The sequence below is a fragment of the Mastomys coucha genome, unplaced genomic scaffold, assembly GCF_008632895.1.
Source record: "Mastomys coucha isolate ucsf_1 unplaced genomic scaffold, UCSF_Mcou_1 pScaffold14, whole genome shotgun sequence".
Lineage (NCBI taxonomy): Eukaryota > Metazoa > Chordata > Mammalia > Rodentia > Muridae > Mastomys > Mastomys coucha.
Window position 1 is genome coordinate 107,994,983 of NW_022196896.1, and position 21,242 is coordinate 108,016,224.

At 45.1% G+C, this 21,242-nt stretch overlaps 1 protein-coding gene across 5 annotated transcripts in view; it reads left to right on the forward strand.

Annotated features, from left to right (window-relative positions):
- Rhbdd1 (rhomboid domain containing 1) overlaps positions 1-21,242 on the forward strand; it is a 111,549-nt gene that overhangs the window by 90,031 nt on the left and 276 nt on the right. The window lies entirely within an intron of this gene.

The following is a 21,242-nucleotide window of genomic DNA, read 5'->3' on the forward strand; positions in this document are numbered from 1 at the left end:
ACCACCCCACCTTCTGCCACTTCCTAGCCCTGGCATTTCCCTACACTGGGGCATAGAACTTTCACAGGGCCAAAGTCCTCTCCTCCCATTGATGACTGACTTCGCCCAGAAGTTCTTAATGTGACTTTATGTGCAACAAGTATCTTTTCTATACAATAAAGGCTATCAAGGTGACATCGTCCTGAATTAGAGTAGATCCTCAATCCGATGTCAAGTGTCTGATAAAAGAGAGGAAGGGAGAAGACAGTCAGAGAAGCAGGGGTCACCGGAAGACAGGTGAAGCTCTGGGGGTTGGAGGGGTGGGGGAAGGAGAGACAAAAAGCCAGGAATCCCAAGGACTTCCAGAGCCCCTGGCAACATGTGCTGGATTGTCTCCGCTTCGCCTGAGGGATCCAACCCAACTGACACCCTGAGTTCAGACTTGTGGCTGCCAAGCATGAAAGGAAATACATTTCTGTTGTTTTCAGATTCTGTGCCTATTGTCCTTTGTTGGGGCAGCCCCTCAAGGGCAGAAGCAAAAAGGCTAATTCAGAGTCCACAGCAAAAATGAAGCAATAAGAGAGGGGTGGTGATCCCCACCGGGTAGCAGAAGAAGAGGTGCCAGGGGCTCTACTTCTAGATGAACTGGGGAGCAGCGCCTAAGGGCTTTTAGACAGTGGTCGTGACTGAGAGCAAAGTATAGAGTGCCTAAAGGATCGGGCCAAGAGCACTGATAGGTTGGAGTTGTCATCATTAATGTGTACGTGGAGCTAGAACAGGTCCATAGGAGGAGGAGATCTTGGCTGTCTATACCTTGAGAAGCCCGTGTGAGCTCCACATGGCGATGGTCAGTGGGTGGTTGATATGAGGTTGGGAAAGGATTGTAGTCTAGAGATGTGTTAAAACAACACCAGCATGGCGTAATCTTTGAAGTACATAGATGTGTTTGCAATCACCAAGAGAATATAGAAGAGGCTCCTGAGCCGAGTACTGGGGCAGCTACTGACTGGTTGCAGAGAAAAGAAGGCTTAAGAGGAGAGAGGATGACCACTGAAAAGGGGTGGAGAAACGGAGAAGAGAGAAGGGGCTTCTAGAAGATAAGTCTGGCACTGCAGATGCTCTTGATAGTTCTGCTAAGATGAGAACTGACAGCCAGTGGGTGGTGGGTGGCTTTTTCATTGTAGAAAAAAGCAAATAGCCTCAACGATCCATTTCAAAAGGCAGATAGATCATCCTGGTTCATTATGGAATCTCCGTGTTGTCCCTTGATCTATCTCACAGAGGCTCTTGAGTTCCTCAGTGCTCCGAACCTGTAACCCAGTTAGAGTAAAAAGAGGAAACACAGCAGCCAGGTGGACCTGTTGCTGCTTCTAGCAAACCTGCTTTGTTCTGAACAGTAACTCAGCTAGTGCTTAGCTGAAGCAATCCCTCACGCTGCTCATATGGGTGAAAAGCCTTTGACCACAGTGGCACCTTGCCTTAGGCCATCTTTCCTTGGGGCTCTTCAGCTTTCTCTACTTATGGTGCCTGACTGCATGCATGTCAGCCCTCTGCAGTGAGAGGCATTTGCATCTCTACCATGCAATATGGCAGCCAAAGTCCTGAGCCCTAAGGATGCATATTAATATAAAAGGACAACTGATTTATTTACTTACTTACTTACTTACTTACTTATGTTTTCCACAATTTAAGATCATTTAAAATAATAAAGCCCTGGCACCTAGTGGCCACTGTAGAGTGCAGGTCTAGAACACTGACTCTCAGAATGTGGCCCAGGGATTAACCAGATATGTAAATGTCTGGACTCTAGCTCAGACCTCCTCAGCCAGAAGCTCTGCCTGTGGGCTGGTCTGAAATCCACACTATAGTTTAGGAACTATTGCTAGGTCTCACCCTGAGCTCCTGATGTGGTGAGTCTGGCTGGGGTCTTATAATATGTTTATCCACCCATCTGGGAGTTGCTCTGGGAACCAGATGTAGAAGGTGGATCCAGTCCCTGTGAGGGGCCCCAGAGCCCTAAGAGTATATACCAAAAATGCCACATAATAAACCTGTGAGTCAGAATGCCCGGAGTGTACTTTCTGTGAAACTATTTTTCAGTGTTATCTCATGATCTAGTAACAAAGGACTTCTTAATACCTGTTGAGTTAGTAAAAAGCCTTATATAAATCAACCTAGATTAAACATTTGGAGTTCAAAGTTCTTGCCCCCACCTAAAGCTTTCTGCCTATCTTGGCTTTGGCATCCCTTACAATTTATTATGTTCAGTTTCCACTTTTCTGATCCATATTTTGGCAATTTGTTTGAGATGCCATTAGAAGTCATTATTCTGTAGCTTGATAAATGTGTTATAATGGTAAAAAGGTGGGTTTTGTTTTTGTTAGTTAGATATGATGTGGTATGTGCTTGGAGGGCACTTAGCCAAGTGTACTGGCTGGTTTAGTGTGTCAACTTGACACAGGCTGGAGTTATCACAGAGAAGGGAGCTTCAGTTGGGGAAGTGCCTCCATGAGGTCCAGCTGTGGGGCATTTTCTCAATTAGTGATCAAGGGGGTAGGGCCCCTTGTGGGTGGTGCCATCCCTGGGCTGGAGGTCTTGGGCTCTATAAGAGAGCAGGCTGAGCAAAGCAAGCCAGTAAGAAACATCCCTCCATGGCTTCTGCATCAGCTCCTGCTTCCTGACCTGCTTGAGTTCCAGTCCTGGCTTCCTCTGGTGATCAAAAGCCATGTGGAAGTAAGCTCTATAAACCCTTTCCTCCCCAACTTGCTTCATGGTCATGATGTTTGTGCAGGAATAGAAACCCTGACTAAGACACCAAGTATATGTAGAGGGTTTTTCATTGTAGAAAAAACAGTCACAGGAACCAAAGGTAAAGGGAGATACTGTCACTGCTCATGACCTGAGGTCTAGAGCCATGAAATGTTCTGTCTATAGGACTATCCTGTGCCACAAAGACACACAATAACCTAGCACTTGGGAGGCAGAGGCAGGTGGAGTTCTGAGTTCAAGACCAGCCTGGTCTACAAAGTGAGTTCCAGGACAGCCAGGGCTACCCAGGAGAAACCCTGTCTTGAAAAAACAGAGGGGAGTGGGGGAGGAGAGAGAGAGAGGACAGCAGAGAGAGAGAGGACAGAGAGAGAGAGGACAGCAGAGAGAGAGAGGACAGAGAGAGAAACCTTAATACATTAATACCTTCTTAGTGGCATGACTTCTGGGCCATTGACTTGCTTTTGCTTGGTCTATTTCCTGTGAGCATTCTCTATGATGTTTACTGGCCCTCCAGGAGTGTGGAACACCATCTTACCCTGCTCTTGTCTAAAGTGATTTAATTCTTCTAGCACATACTTATTCACATATAAGATTATGTACTTTGGGTTTGCAAGAGCATCTGATATGTAAGCCTACACATCAACTACACTTGTGTACAAGTGTACAAGTACTACAACAAACAAAGGTTGTAGTGCCAGCACACAGCTAAGAGTGTTCTAAGAAGTAAATAAACTATAGGAACACTTTGGGAACATTATCTTGTCTGTCAGTCAAAGTTCAAATGGGAAACAGAACCAGTGAGAGACGGTATCAAGAGTGGCAAGCAACTGGCTTATGCAGTTGTGGGAACTGAGCAGGGAAGTCCAAATTTTATAGGGTAGAACATCCAGAAGGGCAGGCCAGACTGTGCTAAAGATGAGGCATAGCTAAAGATTGAGCCTGTGATAGAATTTCTTCTGCTGCTCCTATTGGGCCTTTCAGCTGATTTACTCAGGCCCATCCAGATGGCCTAAGATAATATCCTTTGAAAGTCAACTGTGACTTAACCACTCTGTCACATACCTATGCAGCAGCACCCTGATTTATATTCGTTCTGGTCCTTGAAGAATAGCAGAGGCATCAGTAGTAGCAGCCTGATGACTAAATCCTAACCAGAGCAAACAATGAAAGGCTATTGTCTCTCTCTGTCTCTCTGTCTCTCTCTGTGTCTCTCTCTGTGTCTCTGTCTCTGTCTCTGTCTCTCTGTCTCTCTCTCTCTCTCTCTCTCTCTCTCTCTCTCTCTCTCTCTCTCTCTCTCTCTCTCTCTCTCTCTCTCTCTCTCTCTCTCTCTCTCTGTTTTGGTTTGGTTTTGTTTTGTTTTTTGAGACAGGATTTCTCTGTGTAGCCAGGAAAGGGCAAGTAGGAGGTTGGAATAGCTGGTCCTGCTACATAGCTTTTCTCTGACCTTCAAGTCTCCATTTTCTCATTTAAAAAAAAGAAAAAAAGAATAAAGAACAAAAAACAAAAATAGATTCAGTGCTTATCAAAACTTCTCACCAAGAAACAAGATATTGTTTTACAGTAATGATAGTGGTGATGGGAGCTGAAATTTGATGTGGTAGAGAAAGGGCTGATGGGAAAACAGATCTTCTTGTTACAAGCTTTGTCTGAAGTATACATCTTCAATTAAGCTAAAAGTCACAAGCTAGCATTCTCTTGATTAATATTAGTTCCTAATGATGAAAGGTGAATGAGAAACCTATGTATCAATCAATCTGTATTCAGTTATTGTAAAGCCATTTGCTTTGGGCCTAAGATAAGGTAAATTTCCTTTTTAACTCAGAAGCAAGCACACCATATTTTTGATACTTGAAGTATCAGAGGTAAGGAAGACTCATTTATTATAAAGTATTGAACTCTTTGTCTAAGTAGGAAAAAAGTTGAACCATTTACAAGGAGCTTGCTCCAGGTGTAGGTAATGACTGCGGTGACCAGTTGACAGACACTAGAGAGAGCCCCAGCAAAGGCATAGCAGAGTGAGGTCAGGCCAAACTCTTTCTCCCAGGGCTGCTCCCTGCAAGCTGAGCTGAGTCTGCCATGCAAGTCACTCCCCTGTTTGGAAAGCCATCTGTATTTTGTAGGGAATTTAATCCATGTGTTCCTGGATCATTTTTTGGCTAAGTCATTAAGAAGTTATTTTGTTAAATGTGATTTCATGTTTGAAGTCTCTTAAAAGTATTTTTAGTAGGTTTTCATCCTTTGCAAAGCTAATTTTTCTCAGTTTGTTTTCTTGTTTGACACACTGTGCATCATCTCAACACGTCTCATGGCGAAGGCACAAGGGAAGGCTCGGGCCCGGCAAGTCTAGTGTACTAACACGGCATGCTTGAAGCAGTCAGTGTCTGCTTGCAGGAATGCTATCCCTCTTCAACTTTGCGTGCCTTACCCTGGGCTACTCTCAGCCTGGTCATGTCACCTTCCTGGCCCTCTCCACCCTGCTCCCCTCAGGGGCACCATGAAGAAGACTTGGGGGAGGGCAAGAAAGGGACTAAGAATGAAATCAAATTGACTCCTAAGGCCTATTTCTATGCCTTGTCACATGATCCTTTCTTTTCAAAATTGAGTTCATTCTCCTCTTTTACCTAGTGCCATTGCCAGCCGCGGGGATTAAGGAGTTTGATAAAATGCCGACAAAGGGGAGAAATAGAATTGAATTAGGAGCAGTCCCCAGCTCCTTACTCTCAGAGCAAAATAGAAAGTGGGATCTCCTTGGCTGGAGCTAATTGAAAAGTGGTTTCCTTTTCTAAAAGAAGGTTTAAAAAGGAAGTCTTTGGATTCCGATGATATGGGCCAGGCTTGGCTGTGCCTGGGCATCCAGGTGAGGGTCTGTATGTCAAGAGCATTGCTGACTGCACGGGGCAGTGGAGCAGCCATGTCTGTGTGTCTGAGCTCTGGATCAATACTGACTCCCTGTACAGATAATCAGCTCCCTCCACCAGAGGCTTCGCCACCTGCAGGGACAGGGTGTCAAGCAGTTGTGCCAGCCTCTGGGCTATCTTTCCATCTGCATTGTAGATGTTTGTCCTCAAACCTTTCCCGCATGCTATAGTTCTTGTCTTGTATTCACGAGGGAGTTGAGATATACTTTCTCAGATATGCTGTAATGCAGCTGTGACTGTGGCCAGGCGCCTGCCTCCAGCTGCCTATAATCTGCTGAGAGTTATACACATCCTGTCCATTATACGTGACCTTGAAGGGTCTTTGAAGATTTGGAGTTTGAGAAGCCTATTCCATATCCCTTCCAATGCAGCCCTGCCCTTAGTTTTTAAGTACAAAGTTAGAGTATAAATATATTATAGAACATGAACATAGGTAACCATCTGTGTAACTGAGTTATACATTGTTGAAATGCGCTTTTCATAGGCATTTCATTGAATGCTCTTTACATTTTACTGTAGGTCTCAGGCATTTTCATAGCCGTATCAAACACCCATAGTCCCCTAGCACTGTCCCTGCAGATGGAAAGCTAGGAGAAAGGCCAGACACGTGCTTAACAAACACTTGTTGAATGACCAAGTGCTTGAGAGAAGGGATAAAAGAGTTAACAAACACACAAATAGCTGGAACATGAAGTCTAGCACTGATACGTATCAAAAGATCCAGCTTCTATTTTATTTTATTTTACAGTCATGAGGAACCTAAAAGGACATTCTGCAAACTGTCTATTCCAAATATGGTAGGGAGTGCCCTGGTACATGCCTGTAATCCCAGCACTAAGGAGGCTAAGGCAGGAGGATTAAAAGTTTCAGACTAGTCTGTTCTATACAAAGAGGCCCTCTGAACAATGGTTGTGTTTCTGTGTTTCTTTTCATTCTTCTCTCTCTAACCACTGTCTTTTCTACAACAGCTGAGACAGAGGGAACACGCTGGGATGCTGGGGAGCTCTTGTTTATACAGCACAATACCTACCTTCAAGTCATCATCAGCTTGCTCCCTCTCTGTCTCTGTCTCTGTCTCTGTTTGTCTCTCTCTCTGTCTCTCTGTCTCTCTCTCTGTCTCTCTCTGTCTCTCTCTCCCTCTCTCTGTCTGTCTCTGTCTGTCTCTGTCTGTCTGTCTGTCTCTCTCTCTCTGTGTCTCTCTGCTCTTTTGCTATAGTTTACTATGATTTGCTTTACATTTGTAGAATAAATGTGACTCTTGAGTATTTAACTAAGTTCCTTGGCCGAATCAAAGAGATACGTTTTGCCTGTCTCTCTGTGTAATTTAGAGTTCTAAGTTTTTCACAGAACATGACTTCTTATTGAAAAATCGAAAGGAGAATCTGTGAGGCCTTTCTGCACAGCTATGGGATTTGGACAGGATGGAAAGCTAGAGGGAAGGTCCATTATAGAAGAAGGATCTAGAGAGACTAGATATGAGGGAGGAAGGGAAGCAGAGATGACGTAAGTGGAAGAATCTTCCTTTCTATCCGCAGCATCAATTCACTCCTTAAAGCAGGCTGCGGATTGAAAAGGACACCAGCAGCCAAGTGGAGGACCTGTGATGGCTAAACTCTAAGCCAGCAGGACTGCGTCATGGTACAAGGTTTTGGGTCGAGGCAGCAAAGGGGACTTTCCCTCCCTTCACAAAAATTCTTTGGGATTCCGTCATTCCGTGTATCTTGATTGAATACCCGCAGTAGTGGTACCACACAAAGATAGACTTGGTCCCTGGAGAAGGATGAACAGTCTCTGGTGTCACCAGAGAGTTCTGGTGAACTCTCTCATCAGTAGATAATTTAATCTTGTGGGACTGCTGTCATATGTGTTGTCTGTCACTGATGCAATGTTATATAGCACATAAATGCGTGTGTATGTGTGTGTGTGTAATATATGTGTGTGTGTTCATAAAACAATCCTCAGATGATCTTTTTATAAACTCATCTAGACTATTTTAATCAGTGACAGGAATCCCAAAGTGCACTCTCCCCCAGGGAGAGAATGAGATTTTCCTAGAATCACTTGGCAGCAGCAATTACTCTACAGCTTCGTAGAGGTGTTTTCTTGTGCTAGAGGCATTGGTGGCCATTGTGAGTAAGTGGCAGCAGAGAGGCCTGGCTCCACTTTCCAAGGGTGGTGATGATGCTCCTGTTTCTCTCTGTATCCCACCTTCTCCTTTGCTTTGACATTAACTTAAACCTGTCTCTCACTTAGTGTTTAGTTATCAAGCTTGAAGCTCCAGCATCTCAGGAGTGTTTTATAGACTGTATCTAGGACATAACCTCCCTCCCTCCCTCTCTATGCACTGGTCATAGAGCTTTGGATGGTATTCTCTTCATGAAGTGTGATTAGAGCCGTTGTTCATCATCTCTCAGATCCCCTCTCTCTGTCCTCATCTGCTTCCCCTGGTTATACTTAAACCTAGAGGTGCCCTCCCCCACCCCTGAAGGTAGGTGCCCCAGACAGAAAAAAATGAGCGTGCCTACTCAGTGACTTTGTTGATCCAACACAAGCTAGCTTGAGCTGCTTTGACACGCAGCAGCAATAAAGGAGCAGTGTCCAGTACCATGACCATTTTAATAAATTATCAAGATTTATGACCCTTGACCACCTCATACTCCCTTCTGCCTTTCCCTCTGTGTCCTAGTGTGCTATATTAGACACTGGCGCACTCTCTGGAGTTCAATATTGCATCCCACTTAGTCTCTTCTACAGCATCCATTTGTCTAAGAGGAAGGAAAACAACCAGCTGGATTTACACATTGGGTTATTGTCTCATTTGGAAGGGAAGGGAGTGGGAAGAAGTATCCACTTGTGCTTAGGTATAGCTACCAGTACTATCTTAGAAAGGACAAAGTCATCCAGCACGTAGGCCCCCAGGCCCTGGGACATGAAGGTGGAGCTAATCCTCATCCATGATTCTGCCGTCATGATTCTATCCCACACCGAGGCTTCATTTTAGTGTACCCCTCCTGTCCTCTTGAAGATCCATCTCTTTCTAAGACACATCAAACCAGGTCACAGTGGGAGACCTGGTGCTTGATGCAAGACATGGGGTCCTGGAACCATCAGGCTGTGGCAAGTCTGGCTCCTGGCTCTTTGTGGTTCTAAAGCTGTGTACCTTTGCATTCAGAATGAGACAGCTGAGCTATAGGACCGGTCAAGGACCGTCCCTGGGACTTGCATCTCTGGTGTCTGGACTCTGCCTGTAGCTGACTCTGATCCTTTTCTCCTGCACTCAGTGTGATCTTGCCTTCACGATTGCCTCTACCTCCTCCTCTGTAAGCAAGAATGGAAGTGTGTTTGCCCTGTGATCTTGCCTTCACGATTGCCTCTACCTCCTCCTCTGTAAGCAAGAATGGAAGTGTGTTTGCCCTGTTCTTCAGCTGTACCCGTCCCCTGTGTATCCAAAATAGCTGACTGGGTTTCATGACAATGTTGTTTTCAGATGTTTATAATCCCAGAGAGTGCCCTTCTGTCTTTTAGAATAAAATGACTCGGGCGTAGGTGTTTTGTGTTGGAAAGGCTAGCCAGGCTCACAGCTTGTCAGTTACAGAGCAGTGCATTATGTGTAATTTGTAGCCTGCCCCAGGAGCAATGGTGACCCTTGAGACATCGTGCTAGCCCTACAAGCATAATTAACAAGATCAAGTATATATAAAGAGCTGCTCCCCAGTCAGGCCAAGATGCTGCAAGAGCATTCACTGCCAGCCTCTTGAGGTTTAACAGCTCCTGAATTAGTCCTGGGAAGCACCCCATTGTTCTGAAGTTTTAAGTCTTGCCTTTAAAGTGAACAGTTGTACTTTTTTTTTTTTTTTTTTGCCATGTTCCTCCAAGAACACCATTGTAAACATGAGGGCTTTGCATTTTAGCATAAATTTGAACAATGTGGTTTTAAAAGAGCTCACCACATCAAAGCCAGGCTGTTTGGGCATGTTTTACAAATTCTTTTCTCTATAGTATTTAAAGCTACAAATGACTCATAGGCTCACATTCCATTTAGATCAGTCATGTTGGCAGCGCTCCTCACTGGGGCTTTACTGCCCTTAGTCTTTGTACCCTTAGAGAGTTATCTTGAAAACAGGTGTGGGCCCTTAGCCAAGTCCAATGCCCTTACTGGCTCTCTTCAGATCCAAGGAAACGCTTGGAAATTGTTGCATTTGCAGCAGCAAACCCACCAATTTTGTTCTTGATTTCTTGTTTTCTTGTGCTTTCTTTCTTGAAAAAAAAAGTCTCACTATGTGTCCCTGGTTGGTTACATAGTCCAGTCTGCCCTAAATCTCACAGAGCCCTCCTTACCTGCCTCCCAAGCACTGGGATTAAAGAAAGGTATACAGCACCTTGCCTGGGCTTCCTGCTTTCCTTTTTTAACTCAAGTGCTCCCTGTATCGCTTTACTTTGTCTTCTGCGTACACCCTCCTTGATTTCCACTCTTGAGTAACAGTTTTGCTGAGCTGCTGGTCTGAGTGAGGGAAGTTCAGGGCAAGGGAGCCTTGTGCTCCTGGTTGGAAAGCAACGGGAGAACAGTGGGTTGAAACCTGACTCTGCATGCGGGCTGTGAGACCAAGTGGTAAAGTCACTGGCTTTGGTGCTGGATAGGATGGGAGGATGCTGAGGTAGAGGGTGTATCAAGGGTATGAAAAACCTTGGCTTGTGTGACTGGATGAATGGTGGATGGTGGGGGAGAGAGGGGGTTGGGGTGCAGGGAGGGGAGGGGAGAGGAGAGAGAGAGCATGGGAGTTGTCAGAGAAGCAGTAAACAGACTCACTCATGGGCTTCCTTCAGATTGGGTGCTAGACTCCTTTAATTCACTTGGCCTTCAGAATGCACTGGTGCATTCCCTAGATTTCTTCATTGTACATCTAAGAAAGTCAAGAACCAGCATGGAAAAGCTGTCTGAGGGCCAACATAAAGGGAAAGCCCATGCTCCAACTCAGCTGTCCCTCCTCACCCTCTGTGTGGTTCCCCACCTCAGCCTGGAAGCCATAGAGTGAAGTCCAATGCTTACCTCAGGTTTGTCAGGTGACATTTGGATTCTGCTGGATGAAATGACTTGAGGAACAAAGCAAAATAGCCATGCAGCCGGATCAGACTGCAGGGGGAGGGGTCAGGGTTAGGGGGAATGCATTTAGGGCAGGGGCATACCTCTCAGCACTTAGGTAAACCGTGACCCCCTTTCTGGAATTCAGCTTCCTTGTCCTGAAATTCTGTAATGTTTATGGTCTCCTAGATCTCACTCTCAGAATCTCCTTTCTACACTCTGCCCGGTGTTCTGTTTTTAACTTTTAGACAGAATTATAATATAGACCAGGCTGGCCTAGGGCTTGCTGTGTAGCCAAGGCTGACCTTTCACCTCTGTTTCCCTGGGGTTAAGCATGTACAATCATACCTCACAAACTTTATCAAATCTTTCTTTTTTTTTTTTTCCTTGAAACTGTAGAGAGGCCTCCCAGTACTAGCCTTCTATAGGGCCAAACTACACATTGTTTCCAAAAATGCCTAGGGAGTAATTTACCTTCCCTTTGTCTACGCCTTCAGCTGTCCAGAATGAGTCTGGTTCCAGCATCTTAAGTCTAGTTTTTTCCCTTTCTGTTCATAATGTACACTGTCCTTTTCTGATAATAATGAGTAAGTGTTTAGGAGTAACTCACTTGCATTGTGTGCTGTCAAATCTCAATAATACAGAACATCTCAAAATCATTTTTGAGATTAACTCTCCCCAGTCTGGGGCAGTTAGAAGCAGGCTATTTTGAGAGCATGTAATGTCCTGGGGAAACCCCTGGGAGGATTTGTTTGTTGAAGGTATTATGCTTTAGCCTCAGGGCAGCCTCTTCATATGTATGTTAATGCAGGTATACAAGTAAATTCATGCATGCAGACACAAGTACATGCAAGAATATGCATGCATACATAGAAATGCACACGGATGCATAAGTTGTATCATTCACAAGCTCAGAATTCTGGGTAAGAATGAGTTTATTAGGCTTAGAAGACCACACAGAAAGTGGGAGTTAGACTCAGGGTTAGATTCAATGCCATCACACTCAGAAACACGGGCTTCCTCTAGGTAGGTTAGTTTATCACATCATAGTGTTGGCTTTAACCATGACAGATTTGGACTAACTGACCTACACAGAATGGCAGAGCTCTAGGGACCAAGGACTAAGGCTGCTGCTTGCTTGTGCATTTCTCCAGAAGGCCTCTCAGGCTTCTTATCTCACAGCTTATCCACACAGGGTTGGGCCGTCCTCACTTGCCAAGTTGTCTGCCAGGACTTACCACTTCAAAGCTGTGAACATCACACTTTCTCCAGAGTGCCTCCTTGGGCTGGTTTTCAGCCTCCTGACCGCCTGTCTTCTTTGCTCTTCTTTCTTTGCTGTTTTGGCCCAGCAAAGGATGAAACCATACGGTGGAAGCTGCTTTCTTTCTTTCTTGTGAGTCTACCATGGACCATCCTTTCTTAGAGCCCCTGGCCCAGGCCTGTGATTGACAAGGTCACTGGCGTGGCCAGGGTTCCACCTGAAAGAGATGGATGCCCAGAGGGCTTTTAGCGATAATGATGGATTTGAACAACAGCCAGACAGTCCAGTAAGACTGTCGGGGACAATTTCCCAGGTCAGGGGTTATCTCCATAATTATGCATTGATGTCAATACATGTGGACATGTAGTTATACACTGCCATACACACACACATACAGGCTTGTGGTCTTTGAAGAATGTCTAGTGTGAATATTTAAGGCTTTTAAGAGCATATATATATATATATATATATATATATATATATATATATATTACATCTTATCTGTCAGTCTGTTTCTTGCTTCTAAATGTATCAAGAACTCTAGAGTCCAGGCAAATTCATGAGATTCATAACAGACTGAACTGTATTTCCAAAGTCTGTGGCCTCCTAGCTTCCCCCATTTGAGTTCCAGGACCTAGCATGATTGGGCTCTGCTGTGGTTCCTTTCCTAGGGTGATAACTTCCCCCATTGTGCCTATGGCAGACAACAAGCTCTGGCATCCTCATCCCCTCACAAGGCCATGAGCCCCGCTGCAGAAGCTCCATCGAACAACCCACAAAAGCCTTCACCTGAAAATACGGCACAGTAAAGATTAGGGCCTCCTCATTGGGACCGTGGAACGGACAGGCATCTGGTCCATGGCAGGTGCCTTGAACTTGCAGGGCAGCTGCAGCTACTTGAGATCACAGGCTAAGCCAATGAATTCTGGCAATAACCATTGTGTAAAAGGGGCTTTGTAGATTTCTAGAACTCATGGAATACTCTGTTCTTAAATTCTAGTCAGCCCAGTGCCTTGCAAGGGAAAAAACAAAACAAAACAAAACAAAACAAAACCCAAGTCAGACCACATTCTGGCTATCCTTACACAGCTATCCATTCCCTGAACTGCTGTTATAACAGGCGTTGTCACAGTGAGAGTGAGCAACCCTCTCTTTTCCTGGTGCCTCTTCCTCCTTTCCTTCTGTCTGACATTCCTCTGGATTAGCACAAGGAGTGGGGCCAGAGCAGGTAGGAGGCCTGAGAAAGGGTAAACAGAAGTGTGATGGTGAATCTTAATTGTAAACATGCTTAAATTAAGAAATTCCTAGATCTGGGGCTGAAGGGATGGCTCAGCCATTAGGAATGCTAACTGCTCTAGCCGAGGACCCAGGTTCAGTTCCCAGCACTCACATGGTGACTTGCAAGCACAGGTAACTCCAGGTCCCAGTAATCTAATGCCTGTCTCTGGAGAATACTCCTGCATGCAAGTGGTACCCCTACATTCACAAAGCCTCACACAGATACACATAAATAAAAATCAGTTTAACAAAGGAAATGTCCAGATTAGTATAACACACCTGTGTGTGTGTGTATGCCGACTGAGTAGTTTACCCCTCGATGGATCTAAACTATGACTGTGGAGTTTATAATATGATTGCAGTGTTACAAGGTACTGCAAAGTATGAGGTGCAGCTTGGTCGAAGGAAGTAGGTCACTGGGGTTTGTCTTTTTGATGTCCTGACCTGGCCCGTTCCTGTTTTGCTCTATCCAGCTTCCTGTCCAGCAGGAGGAAAAGCCCTGTACCTCATACTCAGATTGCTACCATGTTCCACCCAAGCACATGGTGCCAAGCAGCCCTGCACTGAACTCTGAAGCCCTGAGCAAAATGAGTCCTTCCTCCCTTAAATCGTGTCTGTTGGTAATGCGGTGACAGCGGTCAGAACAGTAACTGATACAGGCTGGAGTGGCCGTGTGAGCCGGTTAGCAATAACCGCTGCACGTAGGCTTAAATCGATCATTGTTCTTGTCCTTGCAGCCTTTTAGTCTTGACAGTCATCACAGAATGCACGGGTTCATCTTTCTGATTTGGAGTTAGGGTTGTAAGGGGGGCTACAGACTGGAGCAGTCAGCACGAGGCATATGCGCATGAGCAAAAAAGAATTCTGACTTTGGAACTGATGAGAAATCCCCATATCTATGTCCTCTCTCCTAGTGCCTTGTTAGTCTTTCCTGGGGGAAGAACAGTGATATGGCATGGAAGCTGCTAGGTGCTGGCAAATGACCCGCAGACCATCTAGACAGTAAACAACCCCCTAATATTCGGTACAACGTCTTCTGTAGAGCCCATCTGTTTCAAAATGACCCTGATTCTGCTTACGATGCGGAATGCTTTGCTGACTGGAACGTGTCCTAGTTTTCATTTGCAGACACTATGTCGTAGGCCTCTGCCTCCACCTGCTGGCAAATGGAAGCACTGAGAGAGGCTGGCTGGATAGTTTCAGCAGAAAGATGTTTGGTCTCAATGGCTAGTGTACTTCACATTCATAGTCAAACGGGAGCGCAGTAAAAATTGAGTGTCTGAGCTTACTGGCAGCCCCACCAAATCTAAATCTATCTCTTAACCAAGTCCCCTGGTGAGTCACATGTAGAGAGCAGTAAGGAGTGACCACACTGGGACATCAGAGAAGCCCAGTGAAGGCTCTAAGTGGCTCCACCACTTGCTGCTCATACCCAAGCATGACTAGCTAGATGGTAAGTCTCATGTAAAATGCCCTGTCTCTGCACTTGCAGCCTATCCAGGGGACTTACAGAGGCAAAGATCAAAGCTAGACCCTCTTGGAACTCAAACAAGGTTTTTACAGTGGGCTTGGAGGCACAGCTTAGCAGTTTTGAGTATTTGCTGCTTGCAGAGGACCAGAATTCAATACCAGGCACCCATGTTGGGCACTGTAGAACCCCATATGACCCCAGCTTCATCATATCCAGCACCCTCTTCTGGCCTCTACCGACCTCTGCACATATGTGTAGATAAATTCTGGCAGACACACATACATACACATAAATAAAACAGATAAAAATAAAATCCTAACAAAATGTACAATGGAGAATTGTACTTGGCAAGACAGTTAGGTTAGGCCTCACCAGTGGCCATCCTATCAGTGACATGTGTCCTTGATGTGTACAAAGAGTACACTTTATTTCTGTGGCTTTTTTTTCCCTTTGTCAAAACTTGGAACCTCGGTCTAATTAGGAGGCCAGCCGTCAAGCAAACCTAATATCTATTGGGTGTCTAGCCAGGCAGTCAAGGTCATAGGAAAAAAAGGAATGACTAAGAAACTCCCAGAAACCAAGAAACTAAGTGGACTGTAATCCGTTGGATTGGTCCATGGAACAAAAACTTAGGAAAATTGGCAGAATTCAAATGAAGTCTGGAATTGAGTTTCTTGGTAATATTTTGATGGCTGTTTCTTAGTATTGACAAATTATCTTAATACTATAATGTATTAACGTCACAAGAATTGAATTTTCTATTACCTTTGGCAGTATTATCCAAATATTTCAATAAAAAACATAAAGTAATTGTAAATGTTTACAGAGTGTTGGAGTGGGGCACTAAACGAGACCAAATGAGTTGGAAGATACCACCAAAGAGCACAGGATAATGGTTTCTTGTCCAGCTACCAAAAGTCAGAACCAAGCACCACTCTCCAGAGAGGCTATCCCGGCTGCAGGTAGCAGACAGGGCAAATTTGTGCTATCTTGGGAGTGGGGGAGCTGCCAGCCCTAAAGACTCACTGGGAACCAGTGAAGGGCACATGAACCTCATTGTGAAGTATCACAAGGCTGGGCTAGCCCTCTCAGTTACACATGAAGAGTCTGAGGTCCAGAGAGAAGTGACTCGTCTAAGCTCCTGGTAGAGTCATAGTGAGCCCACGCCGTCCCTAAGCCCATCTAGCTTTGTTCAGAACTCTTGCATTACAGATGCTGTTGAATGGCTAGGTTCTCAGCTTGAGTCTGCCTCTACTGGCTAACTGGTTGCTGTTGGTTGGAAACCACTGTGCCCAGGCCCAGGGCTGCTAAAACCACCACCATGCTTTGAAGATGAAGGACATAGCAGGGGATGAGCAGCAGCAGGGCCTAGCTTCACTGTGTCTCAAAAGGACCTAATGCTATTACATGTTTTATCTAGATTACACCCCCCCCAACTAGCCTCTCCCTTGATAAATAGTGAAACTAAAATTTCCTCAGTTGGATACAACCCCAAGATCAAGGAACAAGAAGTGAGAAGGAGACCTCTTCTTGAAAGAGGGCACAGGAGTCCATGCTGCTGCTCCTCCACAGATATACCACCGAGTGCTAGCAGCTTACTTAGTTTCTAACCCCCATCCCCTTTTTCCTGTCTAGCCCTCCAATGTAAGGAAAAGTATTATCATCCCACCCCATGATTTCACAGTAGTATAATTTGAATGGCATGAGTGCTCGGCTCATGTGCAGATCTGTGCATGCTGGCAAACTAAACATCCCTGTTTACCCCAGTGGTGACTAGTATAGGGAAATGGCCATCAACTCTCGGCCTTCTTCAGCAGTTATGATCTGGAGAAAATTGCTTCCCTTCCTTTAGCCATAAAATATACAGGTTACTGCATTATACATAAGGGTAGAAAACTGAAATTTTTCCATCAAGAACCACAAATCAATAAATTGTATGAGCTCACTACTGGTGCCGTAATCAGGCTAAGTCGTCTTACACTGAGCAGTGTTCCTGAGGCCCTTTGAAGCGTGCCTACTGTGGGTTTTTTTTCTTTTGAGTAAGATTGGGGTCTGACCTCCATGTATAGGGACATGGGGTGAGTGTCATAAATACTGGTATTCCTTGCCAGGGTCTTCAGAGCTGGACCATTTCATCCAGGCTTATAAATGCTGAATGTGTGATTTAACTAAATGAAAGGAAGGTCCATACAGGACACTTGGACTTTCCCACCAGCCCAAAGGCTCCTCCATGTTACAAAAATGTACTGCCCAGTGACGAATGCTAATTACCCTTTGCTGTTCACTTCTTAGAAAGCAAGGGTTTAGTAGCGAACAACTCCATACATCTACAAAACACTGCTAAAAGCACCCACAAACGTAACTGGACTCTTTCATTAAGAAGTTACTAATCGATGATGGACAGATGGCTCTAGTGGTTAGAGTACTAGCTGCTTATCTGGAGGACCCAGGTTCAATTCCCAACACCCACATGACAGCTCAGAACTGTCTGTAACTGCAGTTCTAAAGGATATCCCAGTCTTGCATAGGTATGCATGCAGGCAAGACATTGATGCGCGTGAGAAAAAGTTAATATATTCTTTTAATTGTTTAAAGTTAACTAATCTTAAATTTTTGATTTGTGTGTATCTTACGGCATTAGTTCTCTTCAGACACAGGCATTCATTATGCTTCCTGATAGCGTTAGGGATGGGACAGGCAGTTATTACATGCTGCTAAGTAATATATATGCACCAGCCATTCCTCTGAACAGTCTCGCTGGGGAGCCGCCTTCACCATCCCATTTCACAAACTGGGAAACTAAGACCAACATAAGGGAAGTTTCTGTAGCTATAAAGACATGTAGCCATAAACCACTGGTTCTCCATCAACCTTCCCGATGCTGTGCCCCTTCAGCACAGCCCCTCGTGGTGCTGTGGCCCCCATCCAGAAGATGTCAGGGTCACTACTTCATAACTGTACTTTTCCTGCTGTTATCTATTATAATGTAAACACCTGATATGCAGGATATCTGATATGCAATCCACGACCCTCATGTTGAGAACAGCTCTAATCAATGAAAGACTAAGGATCCCTTCAGGTTGTTACCCCCCAGAGCAGTGGACGGCCAGCAGTCCCCTTGGTCAGCAGCTCCCCTCATACAGAAACCAACCAGGGCCTGCTTATATGGGGCATGTCCACGAATCCCAGACAGACACAGGCAGCCATCTCTGAATCTCCACTAGCATGTTCCCTCTATGGAACTGGAGATATCTTCTACCCATATGAAGCCAGCCCAGGCCCTGATGGCTATATCCCTAAGAAATGTGAGCTTATGTCAGAGATTGAGATGCTCTGAGACATGTCTGCAGGACCCTGAACAGAGAGAACAGTAGTTGATGATGCGGGTGGGTAGAAAACAAAGAAATGTGCTTAAAAACCAATGCACAGGGAGGCACTGGATAGCAGAGTAGACCAGAACCTTGCACACACAGCAAGCAACAGGTGGATGACTAATTGACACCTTACTTAAAAATTCCTCTCAGAATATCAGAGGTTAATTTGCATTTGAAAACAGCTTAAACACTAAGTAGGATCAGGAGTGGGATAGTGTTCTGATCCTGAAATAAGCAATTCAGGTAGGAGAGTTAGCTTTGCTGTTACCAGAAGCCGAGTTTGAAGGATTTTTTTCAAAATACACAACGTGAGGCTGGAGTTGATGGTGTAGTGCTGATAGAAACCATAGCACTGTGGTGCTCTTATAGAACCGTACTACTCTGGTTTCTATTGGAAGTCATAAAACACGAGGTGGTATTCCAGACCTGTGTCTTTGATATTAGCTAAGGCTCATGAGAGTTGTGGACATAGACTAGACTTCCTGGGTCTTCTGTGTTCACATAGCAGTGAGTCTACATGTCTATGAGGAGAAGCAGGGCAGACATGGTGAGAAGGCGTGGTGTTTTACTTGTTGGGTGGTTCAGAAGTGATGGCAGTTGGGTAGGTTGTAAGAGGTCAGAAAACCTTGGCTCCAGGATGGTTCCCATCTGTACTGGCCAAGCGACCTGAGCTGTCTTGCTAATATGTCAGTATCTTTTAATTGGCCCATCAGTGGAACCGGGATGACAAGATTGGGAACAAAAGCCCAATGAAACAGGAGCCCTTGAGAGGGCTCTATAAATGGAGTGACTTTAATACACCTCTGAGTGGATAGGGATAGGAGTCCTCTATTCAGCATGTGGCATTTCTTCTGTTGGCTAAGCCTTGGTTATCCTTGAATGCCCTGCAAATGGGTCTAGAGGGGAGGGAAAGGGGAGGGGAGGGAAAGAAGAAAAGAGGGAGAGGAAAGGAAGGGGGAGCACGGGACCTGTGGAACCCTCATGCTCTGGCCCCTAACACTTGGCTCTTCTTTCCATCATGAGAACATTAGTCCTCCCCAAGGCCATTTTGGATCCTCCCGTAGAAGTACAACAGAGAACGCCGGTTTCCTTGAAGACTCTGAGGACTTTCCACTTGCTCTGGTTTGTAGCCTGTGGCCTGGTGACAGCTGTGCCACGTTGAAGCTGCTCCTGATTCTCCCCACAGCTCCTTCTAGCTAAGTCCTTTCCCATCTGCAGTGGGCTGTCAAAGATGGATTGGCCTGTGTTCATAAGTGCAATTAAGAATTCCGTGTTAAAAAGCAGCCATAAACAGCAAAGTAGGATTTGGATCTGATTGCGTGACGCAATTTTAAGCAATAAACTGGTGTTGATTTGATTCATGTATTCGCCATTTCAAAAATGCACCATTTGAACAAAGACAGATTCCTTTATAAAGACAGCAAAACTTTACCCTGTGAAACTTTGAATCTTGAAGATTCATAAACTTTATGGTGAAAGTTCTTAAGTGTATTTATTCTCTGCCGTCTTTGATCTAGGTTAAGACAGCGACATGTTTTGCTGTACTAAAAGGCCATGAAGTAAAGGCTCATTATCAGGGATGAATATGGGTATGCGACCTTTCCTCTTCAGTTTGTTCAAGTTAAGAAGTAATCCACAGGCTTAAAAGGTCATTGTCTTGGTGTCTCTACAGGAGAGGAAGGACCATTAGACTTAAGCACTGGGATCCCTGGAACAATACAGACACAAAATCACGCAAGTGCCTTGACTTCCTTGTGTGAAGTTCTCCTTGACAAACTAAAATTCCAGTCATGGATTGAATTGACCCTTCAACCCCTGATTTCAGAAGTCAGTTTCCCCAATTTCTCTGATACCTCTCTACAGTTGTGATAGTTACCCCCCCACACACACACACACCCTCCCTCACACACACACCCTTTGTCAGTATGAACATAAATGAGATGTCTTTGGGAAAAACCCACTTGTGGAGAATGAGCGAGAAGGATCACATGCCCAAGAAGGATTGAGTGCATGCCCACTTGCTTTCATTCAGAAGCAACAATTGTCTTTCTCACCCTACCGTCTGGCGGGGGAGTTCAAAGCCTTTCCTCCCTGAATCAGCCACATTAGCCCTGAGCTAGGATGGATGATGTCCAGCCATGATGGATCCCTCTGGAAGCCATAAGCAAGTCCTGTGAAGACCCTCTTATTTTACAGCAGCTATGTATTATATATTTAGGACTGATCCAGGTCCCGAGGGGTGAGAAGTACCAGAGGTGTCCCCTGTCACCTCGAGAGCTTCTGTCCCTGGTAGGAGGGAGCAAACAGATGCCAACATTAACCTGGCAGAACGTGGCAGCTATAGAATGAGGACAGTTAACAGTTTGGCTGACTGGTAGAAAGTTGGTATCAGGGGTAAAAGAGGACTTCAGGGCTGATCACGTGTTGGAAGAGGGACTGAGACTTTGTTGATATAGGTGATGAGAGAGAGATTCATGGCCAGTTAGTAGGGCTCACAGACCCAGGAGTGAAAAGGTATGGCACTTTGGTGGCACCTACTTACCTGTGTCCAATGGAGACACAGGTATGAAAGTTCCTTCATGAGGTTTAAGATCAAGGACCATGTCTGTCTCTTTCAAAGCATGAATCCACATACCAGCTCACGTGCTTGGACTCTCACAGCCGGTATTCTGAGTATGCCTACAGTCTGAAGAGCCTTCCTCCTGGTCACCTGACCTGTATCTATTATTGCTTGTATTGTTGTGTGTCTGCTAGTAAAGTGTGTATGTTGGGAGGAAGCAGTAGGCCAGCCAACATAGTTAGTAAGAGTGGGCTATAGAGGAGTTAGTTGAGTTGGTCATAAAAAAAAATGAAAGCAGCTCTTAAGACATGATGGAAATCAGGGAGCATGGTAGAACAACACAGTCAATATGGACTTAGTATCAAGAAGCTGAGACTGAATCAAATTAAGTTCATGGACTGAACCACGCTAAAAATGTTTACTTTGTGTCAAAATTAGTATTGACAGCTAAAGTTGAAATCTGTTTGTTATGTGTCTTTTTAATGTCGAAATAAAGACCGCACCAAAACAGCTGGTTTTCTCTTCCTGGAACCCTGCGGAGCACACAGTGCC